General features: G+C 36.0%; 1 long non-coding RNA gene across 2 annotated transcripts in view; it reads right to left on the bottom strand.

The window, feature by feature from the left end:
* The window catches only part of LOC135579390 (uncharacterized), an 87,964-nt gene that overhangs the window by 46,559 nt on the left and 20,170 nt on the right, over positions 1-21,235 (bottom strand). The window contains exon 3 of one of the 2 annotated variants that reach the window (XR_010472390.1): positions 17,780-19,553. The exons of the other annotated variant lie outside the window; for it this stretch is intronic. This is a non-coding gene — a long non-coding RNA (uncharacterized LOC135579390). Of the gene's footprint in view, positions 1-17,779; positions 19,554-21,235 lie in introns of those variants that run through there. 2 annotated transcript variants of the gene reach the window in all.

The following is a 21,235-nucleotide window of genomic DNA, read 5'->3' as shown; positions in this document are numbered from 1 at the left end:
TAACTCTTGAGTCTAGGTCTGGGTAAAAAGACTTCAGAATTATCGTGCAGAAAGCACTTAAAAATGTAGTAGGCATGCAAGTCTTGACTTTAATACAATGTGTGTATGTAAGTTCGACACAGTTTAATCTTCCATCGAGCTTGTGAAATTAAGAGCACCAAAGCCTGGACTTTGGACTGTCTCTGCAAGGTAGCAGGCAAAGATTTAATTTACTCTTTCTACTGAACATCTAAATGGAATTCAGATTGATTGGGAGGCTCACATTTGATTGAATTCAATATTACAATTCGCAGCTACACTAGGGAAAACATGAAGTATATTGGGTCTATATATACAAGGATCATAGCAGTACAAAATAAATTGGTAAATACAAAAAAAAAAATATGCAGTATACTGTATGCCATGAGTAGTGCCCACAAAAGGCTCAAGTTGTGTTAGTATCTTCCCTCTACCGTCAGAGATCAGACACGTGCAAAAGGAGCCAGACTGGTTGTTCTGACTGTCCATGGACATGGGTGTAGCATATTTAGCTGCATCATTTGGAGACCAAGTGAAGTCGCAGCTGCCATTTAAAAAAACACTAGTTTTGTTCAGTGTTTAACACTGAAAATGGACACAAGCATCACTCCCCATCTACTGCTTCACTCTGTCAGTCTTTCATGTTGTTATTTCCACATGAGAAACTAGAACAACTTCCTCTAGATAAGATTAAGTAGGGCCATAGTGCATGCAAGATCTTAACAAGGTACATACTACTATGAAATTTCAGTTACACTGTCTGTATTCATGAAGCAACATATTTCTGCCTTCGATAACATAGAGGAGTATTGGTGTATTTTTATGGCGCTCCTTGAAGTGAATTAAACACAAGTTTGTGCTTAAATACATTTAGCAGACTTCTACTGCAACGCACAATTGTACATGGAGTCGTCTGCCAAGATGCCTCACGAGCAGATTCCTTATCTCCACTAGTACCAGCCCCAAAAGAGCAGTTGCATGGGGCACCTCAGCCAGGCCTGGATCCATCCTCCACCCCAGCTCTGTTGCCCGAAGGTGGCCCCTGAGCTCTTGCATTCCAAGATGGTCCACATATCTTGTCACTAAGGGAAATTTAATTCCATTGCAAGGAGTTGGTCTGACGCTGGCATTCCTTCTTCTGCCCAGTTTAACCCCTTCTTGCCCTCCATGTGAGATCATCCCTCAGGCACAAATTAATACTGCTGAGCAGTAACAATTAGAAATTCCTCCTCAGGAGATAGTTTATTACCATTTGCTCTTCCAAAAAACAGCTATAAATACTGAGAAAAAAAAAGGAACTAGATTTATTTGAACATACGGTATCACTACACTTATAAGAGACGTGCTGTTCTTTTCTGTACTTTTATCTTTAAAATACAGACTCATGTTTGTTTTTAAGGACTGAATTTCTCTGTATTAAGGTCAGTATACAAAAAAAAAAACACACCAACACCAACAACAAAAAACACAACAACAAACAAAACCTATTTACTAGATCCATCTCCAATCAGAATCTATAGGAAAGCATAATGAAAAACAAAAACTAAACTACATATATAAGTTTTGTAAGCACATGGGAGTCATACTGACTTACTGTAAGGTAGTTAATCAGAGACAGAAGAGAAATCTTAAAGTATGTTTTGTCTACTTATTACTCTCTGCCTTCGTTCATGAAGCCATATGAACCATTATCTTTAGGCCTCCACACCAAGCTGATCTTTTTGTCATTAAATGTAGTTTAATCCAAACCACTTACTTCTTTGAGACATAATATCATGTGTCTTCTATCAGACAATCAATTTCAAGTGAAGATTTTGTTGCTTTCTATGTATTTGTCAAATACACTTTAAAAAAACACAGGCATGTGCTAGGAAAATTTATCACAAAATTACCCACTCCCACCAACAAACTGCTAAGAAAAAGCTGGTTTACACGCTAAGAAGATCACGATGCCAGCACACAATTTAAAGCTAATGGTTTTATAGGCCGAAGCAACTAGCAGGGCATCCTTATCCTGCAGTGTGAATAGGATTATCCCTACAAATATTCCCCTAACATAGAATTAAGCTGTCAAGTTTACTTTGCTGCTGCACGGACGTACTCACAAAACGAACACAAGTTCAGGTCAAGTGTAATACTGCTCTACTATTACACATAGCTCATAAGGCAAGAAAAACAGAAGGAGGAGAAATCTGTCAAGAACTGAATCGCTGCTGCTAAGCATATTTTAGGACATTAGCATTATTAGTCTTAAACAGAATTAATGGATCATGCTGAAAAGGCAGTGACAAGCATTTAAATGACACTTTATTTTATATATATGTATATATATATAAAATATATATTTTGCACTTTAATCTCCTCAAGTAGCCTTGGTTTCAAATCCTTCTGATTTTATTCCCAGAATTACTGTCATACAAACATGTTTGCTTCTTTACTTAATGATAGAAAACTATTAACATTAGTCTAAAAATACATGAAATTATAACTGGAAGTAGTTGAATATTCATGAATTCCCCATTATGCTTCCACAAATGCAGTTACAAAGTATTATGTTTGGTTTTTTGATTTTTTGTTGGTTTTTATTTTTCCCACACAGAGTAGTTATACATATACACATTAGCAGCCTAAAAAGGGTTGGTTTTTTTTACACCACTCCTACATTTGCAAAAGCATCTATGTTTGTCTATCACTGTTTACCCACTGGAATGAAAAACAAAAGGATTGTTATCACTTTGTTAAACATAGAGTAGAGTACCATGTTGAAACAGAGAAAGACTCAATGCCTGTAAAATCACAAGCAGCACAGAATCACCCAGCATGAGTAATTTATTGTCTTTTCCTATATAAGCAAGGCACCAAAATAAACCATGAGAAAACAGTACCAGAAACACCAAAAACAGTTAATGTAAGGCATAGTTAAACCAAGAAGAAATTTGCCTTGTCCATGCCAAAAGACCAGTATCTCTTAAACATTAAGTAAACAAGTTTACAGTAAAAAGGGAAAAATAAAAAAAATGCAGCTGCAGTTATTGAAAACAAAAATCTGTCAAGACCTACCTGAGCAGCAGAATAATAGGGAGAAAACATCATATATGCTTTGCCCTATTGCTGTATTCTCTTGCATAGTGATGAATTCCTAGTTTTTAGGCAACTGGGAAAGACTTAAACTAACCTAAAATAATTTACTGTTCTCTTTGATGTGAAAAACCAAAGCAAACTGCATTATGTATCAAGGAAATTGTTCTCTCTGTTAAATTTCAGGATTTGTTTAGTGTTTGGTCATTGGGTATTGCAGAGGTTCTTTTGTTTGGGGAAGGCAGGTAGTGTTATTTTCAATAATTATTCTCCATTTGAATATTTACAAAATGTAAACAGAAACAATTTAAACAAAAAATATATTCCAAGTGATTACACACACACACACAAAAAATCCCCACCACAACATAATTTCACAACACATTCTTGTATGAGAGCTATAAGGTATTTACCAAATTGCCACTACTTCCAAAACTGTTCCCAGAGCCTTTCAACAGGCAAACTCGACAAACTGCTACAGTGGTACACTGCAAGAAATATAAGTTCCATAATCTTTCCGGTTCTTTCCTCAAACAGAGCAGCCCTGTTCAATGGAACAATTGCTGTTGATGAACATACTTATTGCCACAACTGAAGATCATCCTGCTAAAAACCAAGTAAAAAGTCTTTTTGTAGGTCTGAGTGATCAACTGCTGTTTCGTTGTTGTTGTTGGGGTTTTTTTATGTTGTTGTTTTTTTGTTTGTTTGTTTGTTTTTATTAAATATTCTGTCTTCTTCCAATGTATTTTACCAGTAACAGGCTCCTAGTGACAAAGTGAGTTTTTGTAGTGAGTTGTATTTGGCTTGACAACTTGTGTGATCTTAAATTCCATTTACAACACAGTTTGAGTTGACCTAGTGATATGGAGAAACTCTCAGAGGTGAGTCTTTCCACTGCTGCCATCTCAGAATCCACACTCCATTCGATAAGCTTGCCCAGACTAACTTTATAATAATCTAGCTTTAATAATACATTTTCAGTTGTTGTCCTTATTTCCTGGAATATAAATCCTGCCCTGCAGTTTGCCTGAAGCAGATATATGCAACAGAGAGCAATCCAATGGGATCCATATGGTCTACTTTTATAGCACTGCGCTCGGTACAAGCTGATCACACATCTCCCACCAAGATGCTTCACCGCTAAAGCAGGAGAATAGCTAAAAAGCACATCCAATCTCCTATCACAGGTTTTTTTTTCAGTATTTTATCCTAACATCAAAGACATTCTTCCTAAATTATCACCTTCACCAAAATGTGATTTTCAGTTCAACTCTGAGCACGCTGACATAGACTATGTACTTTCTTGTCAAAGGCTCTACGATTTAGCAATCAAGTTATATTTACTCCTGTTGCCTCTGGTCTTCCTGAAACTGTAATTGCTGGTCAAGATCCAACATAGATTTCTAGAGTTTTGCCTCATCTCTTAAATCAAACTGGTTGAGGGTGTAAGAATGAACAGTTTTGTCAGCAAGAATGCCATAGCTTCATCTGACATTTATATTAATACAATTATTCCATAACTCTAATACTGCTTCATTTAATCTCTTAAGTATTTTATTTTTTATTATGATTTATTCTTTGTTTATTAGGTAATCACAGTAATACTAACAGATGAGAAAAAATGCCTCAGGAGAAGCAGATGACTGTTCCAATGCACATAATCTTTCCTCCTTTTGCATGTTGAATTACACTTAGAAGGTAACTCTCAGTTTGGAAAAAAAAAAAAAATCCTTGAAAAGGAATCTGACTTTTTATTTTTAGAATAAAGGCTAAGCTTGCTTTCCTCCTAGACCATTATTTAATCACAGTTCATTACAATTAAGGTCATATTTGCACTTAAAGAGTTTCAAAGGCCACCATTTAAAGCTTAGTATAATATGTACAGGTTTTCTCCACCCCAGCTCAAGCTTCTCACAAAATATGAATTCTTGGTCAATATGGATACCTACTTCCACAAACACTTCCTCACTGTCAAAACAAAGTATTACTTCACAATTTTTTCCATTATATTCATACTAGATTAAACAACAATAGTTGTAAATTCAACACCTTCAGAGAAAACAGCTCTTTTATTAACATCTGCTCTCCTATTTAAATGTAATATTGTACAAAGCAGCCTACTTAAGATAAAGGTGTTCACACTCAAATGAAAAGATTTGGCATTCTATGAATACTAAAATTCAGCCCTGATGTGACTCGTATTCTAGTAGAGCTTCATCATACGTGATTTTTTCATGTTAGTTTTAGTCAAATATTTATTCTATAACACACTTATTTAAGAGACAGTTGTATTATGTTTTTAGAATGTAGTTTACAGATATGACACTGTTTTGGTCCATTCTGTCAAAGGCTTGTATTTAAAAAAGAAAGAAAGAAGAATGTGGTACCTAGAAATAATATTTGTTAAGAGATCTGCAGTATAAAACTTCAGTTTAAATCAAATTTCACACCATGAAAAGGAGTCACAATAGCATTAAAAAATAATCTATTTTATTCAACTGCCAGTGATTCAGAAAAGTCAATAACATGGTATTTGAGAACAGATGCATTATTTTATTTAAATAGAATATAGACCTAAAATTGAGGGATTCGTAAAACAAAAGCCTCCTAAATAGATGTCTTTGAGGCATTTCATTAGAACTGTTCAGAGCAACAAGTTTAACTGGATAAGATCGATAATAAGCTTAAAATATTACCTGTGTTCTCTGAAGAGATGTTCATGCTCTCTGAGAAGCTCAGTGCTAGCCATTTATACATACATAAATACACAATTTTAAAACCAGATGAGTGAAGGCAAACAAAACAGAAGGGGTCAGGGAGAAAAAGAAGATACAAAGAAAAAGAATAAAAATACAGAGAACCAGAAAAAACCCTATTGTTAAGAAAATTAAAACTAAAAGGAAAGAGTAAGAGGAAGCTATTAAAAAATGAAATATTAGTACATAGAAAGTACAAAAAAGCTTTGAAGACTTTTTAAGTTTTCCTAAAGAGCTTTCGCATACACTCCAAGTCAAGGACCCAGACTCCCCTGCAGCCAAGCGCAGGATCTGATCAAGCTCACGGTTTGTGAACCAGCAATAAGTAAACCCAACACATCCTGTAACTGGTGGTACAAAAGGCACACACAGCATGAGCAGTGACGAGGTGTTAGTCGTGTTGTGCTTTTGAGCTGTGCAGCTCACAGAGGAGCCGTCAGCCCTTCGTGCTACACCACAGGGACAGAGGTTTTCCCTTGTTCTGTTGGCTTGGCTGGTGAGTGGCAGTGACACTAGGCTGGCATTTAACAGAGACATAAGTACAGCGAATAGAAGTGTTAGAAGGGCAGAGCTCGTCCATGTCACCTCCAGCCTGCTGGAGAGCTACTATTAATATAATGTGATAAACAAAGGAAGAAAGAATTGTCTCAGACATTTTGGATAAGTGCTGGGCTCCTGAAAACTTTCTGTCATTCTTGATACTGTCTCTTTTGCAAGCTGCACAGAAGGCTGGATATACAGTTTTTAGACCCAGTTTGTAACCACTTTGCTTTTACATAGTAGTCAGCTGAAGAAATAAAATTACAACTTAATTTATAAAATAAGCTTGTGAAATGTAAAGAAAGATGATATCACTGCTTTACACATGTGAGGCTCTTTGCATGTTCATAGCCTACCACTTCAATATGGTACTCTGTCTATAATGAGTCATTTCCAAATGGATCAGTCAGAAATTAAGCCTGCCAATGCTGCTCAAATTAAACATTCTGCTAGTAGTCAAAATGTTTATATAAAAGTTGATTTATTAACTATTGTCCATGACAAAAATAGTCAGTTATTTGAAAGATCCACAAAGTTATTTTGGCCTTCAAATTACTAAAACTCATAGCTCAAACAGCTTCTAATTTTTTCTTAACACCACTTTAAATGCTTGAGTCCTCTCCTTTTTTGTTGTGTTTCTTAGTTTTTCAAGATGAACAAGGATACTTAGAGGATGCGCTGAATGGAACCAAAATAAGCCCCTTGAAACACTTGTATCTTAACATGATTCCTCTAATTCATTTTATCCTCTTACATTAGCATGAGCACATTGCATCTTTGTTTTTCTTCCCATGTCCTTTTATTAAATGCTTGTTCATACAGAGGAGTTAAAACCTCATGAAGTTTCTCCTCTCTTTACGCACTCTAGTTGTACTGAATATGAACTTTGATTTGATAAAACTCTGTGTATGCTTGCTTTCATTTCTGGAAAGAAACAGAATGACTCCAGAGCCATTCTTGAATTACATAAACTTTAGCAACTTGTAATTTAAACCATACTTTGTTTGGTTTGTTACAACAGCAGCTTTCCATCCATGTAAATATTAGCACCATTGCAATGGTTTCAATATGCTATTAATTACTTTCACCATCCTAATTTTTGTTTTATATATAAGTGAAAATGCTGCCATTGTTGCCTTTCTAGTCTTGGTTCTATTTTTAAGCTGTATTATGCAAGTGAAAGACTTGGGGACATTGCAGTCTTCTACAACTTCGCCAAGGTGCATAATAAACCTCTTTCTGTGTGTAACTTGATGACATTAATTAGTTGCCTTAGCATTTTCATCTGCAATCCTTGCATAGTCACTATATTTGCATAGTCACTTCATCAGTATCCAACATAGTAATGCACAGGCAACAGGAATTTCACTGCATTAGTATTTACATATGGATTTCTTAAAGTGTCTTTATGTATTTAGTGCCTACATTTGGTATATTTGAAGAGATAACTCATTTTGAATAACAGAAATTGAGTTTGGTTTAAATAAGTTTTTATATTCTGCAAGTTTTCCAGTGTGATTGCCTTTCTAAGCTTGAATACATCAGTTCTTTCCAGGGAAAGCAGCATATTCCTCTTTCTCCAATTACTTTAGGGCTTGAACCAAGGTTTCTAGATGTCTAACAAAGTATTTTTACTGGCTCTTTCAAATAAGCAAAATGCATCTTAAGATGAAAAAATTTACCTGTATTACATGGTACCATTTAAATGAGGGTCTCAGACATTGTTTGTAAGCATTTAAAAGGTATACAAAATAATTTGAAAGGAAATATTTCACAGCTATTTCTGTGATATTTCATTAAGAGTTTAAAGAATAGGAATTTCAGAAAGGTTTTTCGTAACACAACCTCAAATATGAAATATTTATTACAAAGAGGAAGAAAAAAAATTGCAGGTGGGCTTAGTTGACATAGACTTGCCAAAGGTAGTGCTCCACATGTATCTGTCTTTGAGGTCTTCGAAAACAATTGTAATGAAAAATTGCTATTATCTTCAGATTACTTCCAGATTTTATTCTGGACCTCATAAAAAACAAACCCTTTTTAAACAATCAAAACTTTAGTGTAGTTGATAAGAGAGAATAAATACAGAGAATGTTATCTGAACAATGGATGTGAAAGTGTTTAAAGTTTCTTCTTTACATAGGCTAATCATCATCATTGTATTAATCAAGTCACAAAAATCAAACAGTATTATTAATACAATTCTTTAAATCACATTTTTACTAGTAAACTGAATCACATTTACAAGCCACTGCAACAAAGGCTTCTACCACTATCATATTACAGAAATAATGGATATTTCTTTCTGCATTGGCAAGGAAAATTAACTTCATAAAGCCATGATTTTGTTGTTGAAGATACCAGGAGGGTATTTAGATTGAAACTGGAAGTATAGTTTTCAATTTGTATTTCCAGGAAATATCCAGAAATTTGAGCTTCAAGAAAGCTTTTAGGAATATGCTGAGCTATAAATTATGCAGGCCTAAGTATTATTATGCTTTAGAGACTTCTCAGTATCAGGAAATGGAAAACTACATTTTTCAACTATTTGTCTCTGATGAAAAAGTTTATCAGTTTCCATATACAACCCCTCTTTTAAATTAATGCTAATAGAAGCAAACAGAATATAACCCCTGGCCCAGTTGTCATGAGACTTAACATTAACTTAATCCTAGTAAGGACAGCAAAGTACCAGCTACAAATGAGTTTCTAATTTGCTCCAAATATCATACAAATACATGATCACAATCAAAACAGAGTTCAAATTCCTGGATGATGTTTGAGTCATTTCAGAGCTTCTCATGACTATTAATAGCACATTAGCAAAATCACTTTGGCATTCCTGTGCCACTTTCACAGATTGCTTCACTGAATTTCTTAATTTCCTCTTTTTTGTTTTTCAAAACAGACTATAGTGGTTATAATTTCAAGTACAGCCTGCAGTAACACTACTAAAATCATTCCAAAAGTTTAAAAAAATCCTCCTTCAATGGCAACATAGACGCACATAGTTATAAAATGTGGATGCTACTGTACTGAGCACCCTGAACCAAGCCTCCTGATTGACTGTATTGAGTAAATGGTTTCCTTCAGTTTTGCTGTTTCAGAGAACATCTCAAAAATGTTTGTCAGCATTTTACATATAAAGAATAACCCCACATGAAAGGAAATAAACAAGACTAGTTTCTTGCTTAAAACCTTTAACTGCCACTGAATGCCAAAAGGTTTAAATCCCAGTTTCACCACAGACTCCCTGGGTTATCCCAGCAGGTTATTTCTCTCTATACAAGATAGAAGAAAATTGTTGCTACAGTAAAAAAGGAAGGCGGGAGTGAAGGTGCAGAGGGAACTGATCTTGCTTATGTGAAGTTGTTACTGTATGACAAAATAAGCAAACAACAGGGACATGCATTTATATGCCCAACAAGTTGAACCCACTGTTGTTTCACTCATGAGAAATGCACCACTGATTGCTAGAATACCTTGCCATAGCCAGTTTTTCTTGAGGCAAAGTAACACACAAAGATTATAGGAGAGATTTCATTTTTATTTCACATGAAATTTGTCTTTGATGTTCTGTGGACACATAAGGAAGAAGTTGAATATGTATAACTTGTATTCAGTATATTCTTTTATGGCAGACAACATGTCTTTAGAGCAGGTTAAGGATACAGGAAAACATCAGAGTTCCAGGTGGCAGATACATCACTCAGTATGTACTCCATACAAACTACTCATAAGCTTTTTCTTCCCTACCCTTTCTCCAGTCATTCACCATATGAAGTTCTCCCAGTGACTAAAACGTCAGTACTACCTCCAGGACCAGGGGCAGCAGTAACTCAGTTACTACTGTGAATGCTGAAGTGGTCCTGCCATCTAGAGGAAAACTGGCTGTGCAGCTTCAGAATAGACGCCTCCTCAGAGGCGCATTTGGCGTCATTGGGGAATCCCCTGGGGAAGGAGATGAAGAAGTAAAGCCCGAGTTTCTTGGAAGATGCTTTTTCATGGAAATTGTAAAGTTATTAACTAATATCTATTGATTTGTATGCATCAGGAATTTGTCTTGATTTAACTTCCCATTCTAATTTTGACAGATGACAGAAACATTAACAAAAAGGAAGTCTGTCTTGAAGCCATTAGTAACAAAGGAAACAGCTACGATTACTGTTGTCAAATACACTCCTGCATCACCTGCCACCCAGGTCTATAATACATCTATTTACACACATCTTCCACCAGAAGGAGATTTAGATAAAGTTCATTTAATCTTTAAATTCTGGAAAGCAGCAGGTGATGCAGAGTAGGGAAGACTGATTCGGCAAGCAGCAGATACTTGAAGCTTTCTTGGAAAAACATAATGCAGAAATATAATGCAACCCAGCCTAGCTATTTCAACTCTGCTTTGCTATTTCAACTATTTTTGTGAGCTGCCCCATTAGGTAGAAACATGAGACTCTGGTACTATTGAACTCATGCTGCAAGAGAACAATAAAGTGGGAAGAAGAGAGGAAAACCTAGGAAAAGTAGAAGCCAGAGTCTACAGCTTCTTCTCCACGGAAAGTCAGTGCCTCAAAGTCCACTGTTATGCCAGCACTACAATTTTTAAAAAGTCAAAGCTTTCCAGCATCATTGCAATGGCCCACAACAGCCTCCATACAGCCAAATTCCACCTGATCTAAACGCAAGGTGCACTGGTTTGGCTCCAGGCTGCAAGCCCTTTCCTTCCCCATCTACTTTGTCACTCCTCAGCACCCTGGAGGTAACTTCCCTGCTGAGTCTGGAGAAACCTTATTACTTAATGCCCTTTGAAGAAAAAGGCTAATTCACATTAATACTCACCAACTACCTAGTGCACAAGATTCTGAAATGGACTGTTTTTTTTCATCTAGAAACTTCTCCATAATAACAGCCAAGAACCTTCCTTACTCTTTCATTTCCAAATTCAGCATTTCAAAAGGCTACTTACAACTCTCCTTCCTTAGATAATCCTCAATCAAGGTAACTGGCTTTAAATTTTCTTCTGTCTTATTCGTAGGTATAGGGGATTACCTTATACTATAATAGTGTTGATTTTATTGAACTACTGTTGATTTGCATATTCTAAAACTTATTTCTTTATTTTTTCTTCTCTTGAAATATCCGCAGACAGCCTGTTACCTTAGTACAACTTCCTCATAATACGAAGAATTTCCTTTTTAAGCCTTCCACATAAGACAATATCAGGCTTATTATTAGGTTTGTGAGGTTTAAGTAGATGCAAAAGGAAAACTAACATTTTGTCTGGTGCACCGTGTCCACCGGGAAGGCATTCTGCTACTCCAAGATATGCTGTCAGGACTAACTGACAGGCAGGTACAACCACTGCCAGTCATAAATCAGATGGTAGGAATTAAACCAGAAAGCAGCTTCATCCCCTTAAATTTCAGTGGCTGAACAACAGGCTCAGCCTTCTCAGTGTCACAGCTTTAGGGACACCACACTAGTTTTTCCCCATCCTAGAGAAAGGTCCTCTATGTCAGCCTTGACAGGTTTCATGCAGCCCTGTTGCTCCTGCATGCAGGTTGCAGGGCTGAAAGCAGTTCTGTGCAGTGCATGTGTGCAACATGCTCCTACAAGCAATTTTCTTTGCTTCTTCATTTGCATAACAGGGTGACACCTCTTTGGAGCCCAAATCCAAACAGATAGTCCTCCAGAACTACTTCTACTGTTGAACTGTGGGTTTGCATTTCATAAATTTATTTCATGTGCATGTTGCATTCATTGTTCCAGTACTGAATCAAAAGCAAAAATCCTGCAGATTGGCTTGTAATGCAACAAAAATGAAGGGGAAAATAAATAAATAAATAAATAAATAAATAAATAAACAAATCAGTTTCTAAAGCTGTAAAAAAAAAAAAATCCTGAACTTACAAAGAAATCTTTTCCATATTTGAAAATATACTAGAGAAGTATGGCTTCCAAGCATATGTATGTGAATAAAGGGCTGTAAGTAACATAGGAGCTGTGTATCAGTCAGCTGCAGCCGGAGGATCCCGCTGCTCTGAGCAACCACGGAGCGATGCTACCACCTTCTGGAGAAACCGCGGCGGCCGCTGCTCTGCTCCACCGCGACTCCACAGAAAGATCAAGACTACGCAGCTACGAGAACATAGCTTCATACTTTAAATGCAAGAAAATACACTCTGATTGTATTGTGTGTAATAGAAGACCAGTTATTTTAACTCATCTGTCTCGTTTCAGTGAGCTCAAATAGGTTCTTCATTTACCACGCATCATTCAAATAATTTGACACACTAAGTTATGAGGAAAGTACATTTATAGGGAGATTCTGAAGGATTCTCTGCTTAGGAATTTACACAATTCACCCAAATGCATACATCCATTTTTAGACATTTATTTTACGCAACGATAAGGCTACAGCATTAGCTGCTTACTCTAGCAGATGGCTGCCTTTCTGCAGACGTACTGTAACTTAGCAGCCTCATTGGCAGAGTTGAATTTGAAAATAATGTTAAGCATTCTGCAGAAATAGGAAGGACTTAGTTGTCAAAGTAGTTATTCTTCACCTCTCTAAACAAAAAAACCAACCAAACAAAAACAAAACAGACAAACTAGGAAGAGAACCTGTACAACTGTTTCCATGCCATGAAGAATTAACCAAGAGACACACATTCCTGCAACAGTTGTTCCTATTTGTAATATTCTGTCCCTAGACACTGTATTTTTTTCTGAAGAACAGAAACTAGCATAAAAAAGGAAATATGGGACACTTCAACTAAAATATTTTCCAGTTTCCAGATAGCATATAAAAACAAAACAGCAAAAGATGAATTTAAAGTTCTCTAAGCTATCATGACCACTTTAGAAAGAACTTGTGTTTTTTTTCCAGTTATGTACTACAAAAAGCTTAATGGCAAACCACGTAGCAAATTTTCATTACATTGAACCATATTTCCCTATTCAGTAGAAAACCAGAAATATTTCCCCCTTAGGTAGAAGGTATTGTCCACAAAACAAGTGTGTTCAGGACATGACTGTCATTGAGAGAGCTTTTCACACACATTAGTAGTAGAATATAACCTTCAACATGTGATGGATGGTGTAATTTTAATCTAATGTAAACTTCCAACAAGCAAATTCAGGTCTTCTCTTCTGAAATCTGGGGTTTATGTGCAGATTCTGAATGACTTGCAGATCAAAGAAATGGGATTTTACTTGAGTTTTGTGTGGTGGTTTTTTGTTTGATTTTGTGTTTTCTTTTGTTGGTGTTTTTTTATTTCTTCTGTCTGTTTTTAACCCTTGTACTTTTAAAGTGTCAGTTTAGGCCACTTAAAAGCATTTCCTGCACAAAAATAGACAAATAGCACTGAAAGGCCAGCTTACAAATCTCTCATAGAGAAGCTGTCACACACACACACAAAAAAAAAGAAATTACAGAAGTACTTTAAGAGTAATCAAGAGCAAGAGTAATCAAAAAAAAAAAAGTTAAAAGGAGAAAAACACTGTACTATACGTTCATGTTGAGCATTTCCAGTCATTTTTCCGCCATTCATTTATTCTGCTATTCTTAACATTTCTTAAATTTCATTATCTACTTCCCTCCCTCCATTTTTATATTCTTCCGTCAGCCTTCCACCAGCGTAAGTGTAACTTAGTGCCCCTTATTCTTTCTTTCTCTCTTGTATCTCTTTATCTCCACCACATACAAACACCCCCAAAACGTACTGGCCTCTGTCCAAAAATATGTAGTTACATATTTCCAAAAGAATGTAAGTCAGGTTCCCATATAGGTTGGGAAATTACATATTAGAGAACAGTGTAGGGGAAAGGGACCTGGGGGTCCCGGTGGACAACAGGATGACCATGAGCCAGCACTATGCCCTTGTGGCCAGGAAGGCCAATGGCATCCTGGGGTGTATTAGAAGGGGGGTGGTTAGTAGATCAAGAGAGGTCCTCCTTCCCCTCTACTCCACCCTGGTGAGACCCCATCTAGAATATTGTGTCCAGTTCTGGGCCCCTCAGTTCAAGACGACAGGGAACTGCTGGAGAAAGTCCAGCGAAGGGCAACAAAGATGATTAAGGGAGTGGAGCATCTCCCTTATGAGGAAAGGCTGAGGGAGCTGGGTCTCTTTAGTTTGGAGAAAAGGAGACTGAGGGCTGACCTTATTAATCTTTATAAATATATAAAGGGTGAGTGCCACGAGGATGGAGCCAGGCTCTTCTCGGTGGCAAACAACGATAGGACAAGGGGTAATGGGATCAAGCTGGAACACAAGAGGTTCCACTTAAATTTGATAAGAAACTTCTCAGTAAGGGTGCCAGAGCACTGGAACAGGCTGCCCAGGGAGGTTGTGGAGTCTCCTTCTCTGGAGACATTCAAAACCTGCCTGGACATGTTCCTGTGTGACCTCACCTAGGCATTCCTGCTCCAGTAGGGGGATTGGACTAGATGATCTTTTGAGGTCCCTTCCAATCCCAAACATACTGTGATACTGTAATGTAAGTCTATTCCGCAAAGTACTTAGGATAGTAATTATTTAATCCTGCTGGTATTTGGTGCATCATGTACTCATCATAAACAGAACTTTCTAGTATGTGAATCACAATAAGCACTAAAAAAAAAAAATAGGAAAAAATAAATATACCAGAGTTAGAAATGAGCAGGAAGCACCTCTCAGAGTGGACAGTAAACCAGCCAATATCTGATGTGCAAATACAAAGCTAATGAAGCATTTGTGTAATCAAATTTTGAAAATTGCATAGTATGAAATACTTACCAAGATTACAAACTATCATAAGAGAAGTGCAAAAAGAATCCATGTTAACCATAATAATCACTGATAAGGGGAAAAAAATTGTTTAAACTTTAGTCTCAAATGTGAAAGGATGTAAGATTTTGGGGTTTGTTTTGAAATAGTTCAATACGTTCTCTCTTTCCACATAATTACTATAGAAATATTTGTTAATGAAATTAACATTATTAAACAAAAAGCAGCAAGACCTCTGAAGTTTGAAACTTACCTAAAAAGCTTATTAATAAAAGGAATACAAACTGAAAATTTTGGTCTCTCTGAATTCCTTCAAATAAACAAAATTTAGGAATTAGGAAGTCTTGTAAGTGGGAAAAGCGTGAAAAAACTCCGAAGTAGTAAATTGGGACTAGAAATGGGAAGGTGACTCCTAGCTGTCCTAGGACAAAGTATCTAGAATGGTGAGAGAAACTGTTTCAAAATATGTTGGTTTACTTTATGTAGTAAGGTAAGTTCCATGAGAACACCATCAATTTCTATACCAGAAGAGATCGAGACTCATTATCCAGCAAGTCTTTCCCTATATGCTCAATTACTCCAGTTAGGGAGATGCTAAAATGCCTAGTTACCACCTCAGCCTTTTAAGTGCTGACAGCTACTGGGAGAAGCAAGATCTTTTTTTTCCAGACAGCTTGTGGTGTTAAGAGGCAGATAGCTGTAACTGCTGTTCATTTTCAACTAGAAGTTACATTCAGAATGAAGGCTACTCATGATATGTGAATCAAAATCTCTGGGTCTTTATCTCAAGAGCACGGCTCCTCTCTAAAGGGTATAACACTTAAAGGTAGGAAAGTAAATTATCATAGGGATAATACTACATGTTCCATAAGCTTGAAGAGTTGACCATTACTCTAATTTCTTCATGTTTGTCACTGTACTCTTGAAATGGGATAGCTGCATCCAGTATGTACTACGTTTTCTCCCATTAACCAACATTAACACCTGTGTTGTCATGCACCAAGTTCTTTGCTCTTTCAGTTTTCTATCACAAAACTTCAGGTAAACCAAAAGCACAAGACAGAAGGAAGGCAGAGGTAAATGTTGCTTAGGCTAAAGACATAGTTAAAATTCAGTTTGACAACAAAAGTTAAAGTTATGATATAGTGCATTCAGAGCCTTGGTTTAAGTTCCGTGTGATTTAGTAATTTGAGAGCAGTTCTATGTATCCTCAGCAACAGTGTTCAAATTCATCACCTATGTATTTTTGAAATATTTAAAATTCAGTGCAAAACCACATATAGAACCAAGGGAATGCCTATGTTTAATCAAACTGGCATGAAACTTTAACATTCCATTTGATCATATGTTTAAATTCACAAAAACTTCAATGCGCATTTATAATTTTCTAATAACAAAATTCAATTAAATTGCCTTTATCAAGTATTATTTGTTAGACAGTAGATCCATTATAAGGCATTGACTGAGCTTTAATTCCACAGCAGGGAGCATGTTCAAAGATTCAGTATTATATTCAGAAGTAGTAAAAGTCAGATTACAGTTATGTTACTAGAGAAGAATTAGGGACAAAAATCTAACATCCTAGTTTACAAGCAGGTATCAAGATGAAATCTACACACCTAGAAGTCAGAGGCATATGGACTTAATGCTTGTGAAGCCAAGATTTTATGTAGGATTGATACATATTATTACATGTAATTACACCCAATTACTGTGTGTAATTACATATGGATCTAAACCACCTAGTTTCTGGTTTGTTGTAGAAAAAAAGAATAGATTTGACAGCCTTGAAACAGATGCAGATGAAATTAAAATATGTAGGCTAGAGTGCTCCTTCACACATCTCAGTCACTTAAACATTGAGTATTTCCATGTATTGCACTGAGAGTTCATAAAAATAAAATAGGATAGAGGGGGAAAACACCACCAACAACAAAACAACAACAACAAACAACAAAAAAATAAAAACCAACAAACAAACAAACAAACACACACACACACAAAAACACAAAAACACAAACAAAAAAAACCCCACAACTCAGGAAGCGGGAAAATTCCTGAAAGCTGAAAGTCAGTTATTTTAAACATTGTTCCTCACAATTTCAGTAGTGCTCATTCAACTCTTAATGTCCCACTTTCATCTGAACAGAGTTTTGAGTAAAAATTTCATCTTTGTGCTATGAGCTGAAACAAAATAGATATTGACAGCTTTAACTAGAAGATTTGAGTGAAACCTTTCCTAGCAAGAGCTTACAAAAACGTTGTTCTAGGATTTTCTTATATCAATTTTAGCTCTAAATCATGAAAACATATAAGCATGAAAACACATTCAGATGTCAGTGATTCAATTTTCAAAGCGGCAAGTGTTGTAGCATTGTTTCCTCATTTTAATTAGCCTTCTAATTCAATGAAAACAAAGAAGTTTTGAAGATATGTTTAACACAGACAATTTTTTAAAAAACAATCTACTTATTTTTAATAAATACAATGCTTCTAAATAAAACAGCTATTTTTCCAAATGCACCTTTTAGATTTCTAACCAGGCCAATATATTAAACAGAAAAAATAATGTCATTAGTTGGTACTATTAATTATATGAATGTGAAGACACATGAAAACTAGTGAAGAAATGCTTTTATTTAATAATTGGGTTGCTGTTTGATGCAGAATTGTTGTAAATTATATAGGCACAGTGTGACAGAAAAATCAGACTCTAAAAGTTACAAATACAAATAGGTAGCTACATAGAAATACTGTATATATTTCATACTAATATATGGGAGATACGACACAGAAATTAGAAATACAGTGAGGATGCTTTTCTTAAAGGACTTTTGTAATACCTGCATAGGAAACAAGAAGTAGAGTGTAAACTGAGTAGTCTAAATGAGGCTGTGATCTTTTTAAACTAGTGCTTTCATTAGTCATATTGACATTCTAAGATTTTTTCCTCAGATTCATAATGGATGATTTAATTGTTATCTTTCTTGTCTTTCATTTTACAGGCACAGAATTATGTTTCAATAAGCCGAACAACTGAAGTTTTTATTTTGCATTTGGGGTGCTTTCGGTTCTCTTTTGGCTTGGCTTTAGGAGTGTGTTCATCACTATTTCTAACAAAATCAAGGCATTGAATACGGGTCCAGAAAAGCTCTTAAAAGGTGAAAGGAAAGGATAACATCATTTCTATTCAGCTTTTCAATGATCTTGACCTATGTAAGTCACAAAAACATATTCAACAAAAACTAGAACTGTATCATTACATAGTGTAATATCAGAACTCTGTATTTTCTACATAAGACGGTCTATGGTTGACATGACTGAAAATAAAAATCCACTGGAAAATGTTACAGTCAGAGAATACTTCTAGGGAGCAGATTTATTTAGAACTAGCTCGGTGCTTGTGCAATCATACTGGGCCTTTTTTGGCATGTGTATTGTGATGATGTGAGCACCTGTCTTACAGAATCAACAACTGGTTTTGAAGCTGATTTTAGTTTCTCATGGTTGAGCACAATACTGGAAATTATGTGATGACATGAAAATTTATGTTGTAGCCATACAACATGCCTCTTCAATATCCAAAGAACAGAGAGAGGGAAAGAAAAACCCATTCATTTCATTTGCCCAGTGTTTACTCATTAGTAGAAAAGAAATAACATGGACTATTAGGCAAATAATGAAGAACTAGAGTTTCAGGCCTTTGTATAGGTCTAAACCCATGTATTATCTCAGCTTCATGCAGGAAGTGCTTCATATCAGGAAGTCCAACAGATCAAGAAATAATATTTTAAAGAATTATGAAAACAATATTGTCCCCAAAACATGCAACATAAATTTGACAAGGTTGAAAGGACCTCTCAATTAAATGGTTTAACAATAAATTTGGAGCTCTACACCAGAAGATTTTAAAAGACAAAAAAAAAATACAATCTTCAAATTCAGTCACACAACTAATGTACCTGTATGTTTCAGGGATCACTTGAAATGTTTGAACGACCTACATCAGCTTCTAAAGTATGTATTTCTTATGTTAAAAGTTGCTTTAATTGAGATAGTTTTGAAGGAAATAAGGAACTCCTCGTGTCTGACTTTACATTCCACTGAAACTAAACCTGTGCTGGCATTGTCTGGGATAGATTTAATTTTCTTCATAGTAGCTGGAGTGGGGCTATGTTTTGCATTTATGCTGGAAACAGGGCTGATAATAGAGGGATGTTTTAGTTACTGCTGAGCAGTGCTCATGCAGAGCCAAGGCCTTTTCTGCTCCTCACACCACACAACCAGGGGCTGTGGATACACAAGAAGCTGGGAGAGGGCACAGCTGGGACAGCTGACTCCAGCTGACCGAAGGGATATTCCACATCACATGATGTCACAGTCGCGTGTAAAGCTGGGGAAAGAAAAAAGGGGGAGACATTTAGAGTGATGGTGTTTGTCTTTCCAAGATGGAGCCCTGATGTCCTGGAGTTGGCTGAACGCCTGCCCAACAATGGGAAGGAGTGAATGAATTATTTGTTTTGCTTGAGTGTGTGGCTTTTGCTTTACATATTAAACTGCCTTTATCTCAACCTAGAGGTTTTGTCACTTTCACCCTTCCAATTCTCTCCCCCATCCCACCAGGGAGGAGTGAGCAAGCAGCTGGGTAGTACTTAGTTGTTGGCTGGGGTTAAACCATGACAAAACCTCACAAAATTGGAATTCAAAAACCATGCAGAAAAGAAAACTTGCCTATATATTTTAACATATTATTCCTTATTCAATTGAAAACTCATTTTCTTCAATTGATTTCTGCACTTCAGACAGGAAAATATGCATACTTAAACTATATATATATATTTTTTTTTATATGAGTAGTTATGGATAGCACAAAAATCTAAAAATTATCTCAGTAGTTTACCTAAGTTTGACCAGATTCTTCTTTGTTTACAATTAAGAAGTCCCAAAATTTATCTGGGAAGCCATCAGTTATATAAAAGCCTGAAGAGTTTTTTTGGTTTTTTGGGTTTTTTTGCTTGCTTGTTTTTTTAAAGCGTAACACCATCGCAGAGAAATCTTGACAGTAGAACCTACAATTGCCAATCTTAAGGAAAATTGACTTCACCATTGTGTGTATGCTAACATACAATTTACATTCATTTGACTACTTTCAAGATCTTAAGCTGAGATCTCGCATCAATGCACTGGTATAGAAATCAAAAGTTAAATGGCAAAAGACAAAATCCTAATAATCAGTACAAATGCCCTTCTGAAAAAGGGCACTTCATTTATAAACATATGAGTGAAACAACAAACTTTATCTACAAGCTATGCTAAAGTACAAGGATCTGTCCAAGTAGCACTGTTGTTGAAGTAGTATGTTATATCAACATACTGATTTCTTGTAGGGCAGAACCTGAGCTTCGGTACATGTATAGTGTTGAGTATTTCACTTCCATATGCTTAAGGCTTAAATTTCAAACTACTGAAATGTCCCCATATAGGACACTTATGAAACTTAAGTCCAGTCTAACTGAAAATAAGGATCAACAGGAACAATCTCTTGACAGAATGCTCAACTAAACCATGGAGAGAAATTAAAAAAAACACCTCTCTCCAGCTTCCCCTTATTTTAAGTTCTGCAATACTTAATCTTAGCAACAACCATAAGAGCAAAAGGATCTCAGGTTACTTTACCAATAAGATCTGATGTTGACAATCATATCGAGGAACTTCAGACAGTACCAGGAATTGCCAACTTGTTCCCCTCTTTTAGGAATATATCCTTCCTGTATGTGCAATTTATAAGAAGTCAAAAGTGGTATTAAGACCCTAAAGGAGACAGTGACACAGACACTGAAAAAGCCATGACGTTCTACAATGCAACAGGTATTTTGTGCTACCCCTTTTCAACCACAAGAACAAAACTGCACTTGAAATTAAGGTTTAACAAAGGCATAAGGACAAAAGAGAGAAAGAGCTGTGATGACTGGAATTGAATCAGAGCAGCTAGAGCATCTCAAACTTTAAAGACTTGACTACAAAACACAGAATTCAACCATTAGTTAACAGGAGATGCACCTTAATTGAACATTG

This window comes from Columba livia, chromosome 4, assembly GCF_036013475.1.
Source record: "Columba livia isolate bColLiv1 breed racing homer chromosome 4, bColLiv1.pat.W.v2, whole genome shotgun sequence".
In the NCBI taxonomy this organism is placed as follows: domain Eukaryota; kingdom Metazoa; phylum Chordata; class Aves; order Columbiformes; family Columbidae; genus Columba; species Columba livia.
This window is presented reverse-complemented; position numbering and strand designations above follow the sequence as displayed.